At 33.0% G+C, this 1,172-nt stretch overlaps 1 pseudogene; it reads left to right on the top strand.

Moving 5' to 3' along the window:
• The first annotated feature begins 324 nt into the window (after positions 1-324).
• On the top strand, positions 325-923 carry LOC141627484 (splicing factor 3B subunit 6-like protein; annotated as a pseudogene).
• Positions 924-1,172: the final 249 nt, after the last annotated feature.

The following is a 1,172-nucleotide window of genomic DNA, read 5'->3' as shown; positions in this document are numbered from 1 at the left end:
CACTAAAAATACGGTGGATTAACAGGAGGCTGACAGCTCAGCTTATGTAATCATTTTGACGGTTAGTGGCTTTTGCTTTAATATATTAAATGATAAACCCAGAGAATATAATCACAACAAAACCCACAAACAATATACAACAATATATCTCAACATCTCAACATCTCAACCCACCTTAACCCGACCCGATTGAATCGATTACCTAATCTAAATTCCAATTTCGAATCAAAATCGGATTTATTTTAATCAAAAAAAAAAAAAAAAAAAAAAAAAAAAAAAAAAAACTCCACTTATAGCCTTACTCCTCTCCACTATAAATACACATCTCCCTCCAAAAACATAAACCCTAAATCAATTTCCAATTTTCAGTTTTCCCCAAATCAACAACAATGTCGATCAGTCTTCGGAAGGCAAATACGCGACTACCACTAAGTAAAACAACAGACTCTACGGGTAAATCTTCCATTCAACATAACAAGCGAAGAAATGTACGATATTTTCGGAAAATACGGAGCAATTCGCCAAATTCGGGTCGGGTCAAATAAGGATAGTCGGGATACTGCGTTCGTTGTGTACGAGGATATCTACGATGCGAAAACCGCTGTTGATCATTTGTCGGGTTTTAATGTCGCAAATCGGTATCTGATTGTGTTGTATTATCAGCCTACTAAGATGAATAAGAAGTTTGATCATAAGAAGAAGGAAGAGGAGATTACTAAATTGCAGGAGAAATACGGTGTTTCTACGAAAGATGATGATAATTGATTGATTCATTGCGATCTTTTGTGTAATTTAGGGTTTAGTTGACGTTTGGTTTGAGTAATTTAGTGTTATGTTGATGAATTGGATGGTTTTGGATCAGGATTTTGTATATGCTTGCAAGAGTATTATGTTGAAATTAATTAATTGCGTTATCCACGAAAGATGATGGTTTTGTATATGCTTGCAAGAGTATTATGTTGAAATTAATTAATTGCGTTATCCACGAAAGATGATGATTTGTGATTAAGTTAATTATGTTATCTTTTTGTGTATTTGTGGTTTATGTTATGCTGTAATTATTTGATCATTGTGTTTTAATTGTATGATTTCAAAATTAGGGTTTTGTGTACATGATTTCAAGCTGATAATTTTGCTGAATTGAGTTACTAGTTGTGGTTTATGATTTTTGA

The sequence above is a fragment of the Silene latifolia genome, chromosome Y (genome assembly GCF_048544455.1).
Source record: "Silene latifolia isolate original U9 population chromosome Y, ASM4854445v1, whole genome shotgun sequence".
NCBI classification, from domain to species: domain Eukaryota; kingdom Viridiplantae; phylum Streptophyta; class Magnoliopsida; order Caryophyllales; family Caryophyllaceae; genus Silene; species Silene latifolia.
Note: the sequence above shows the minus strand (reverse complement) of the source record. Positions and strands in the feature narration are given on the sequence as shown.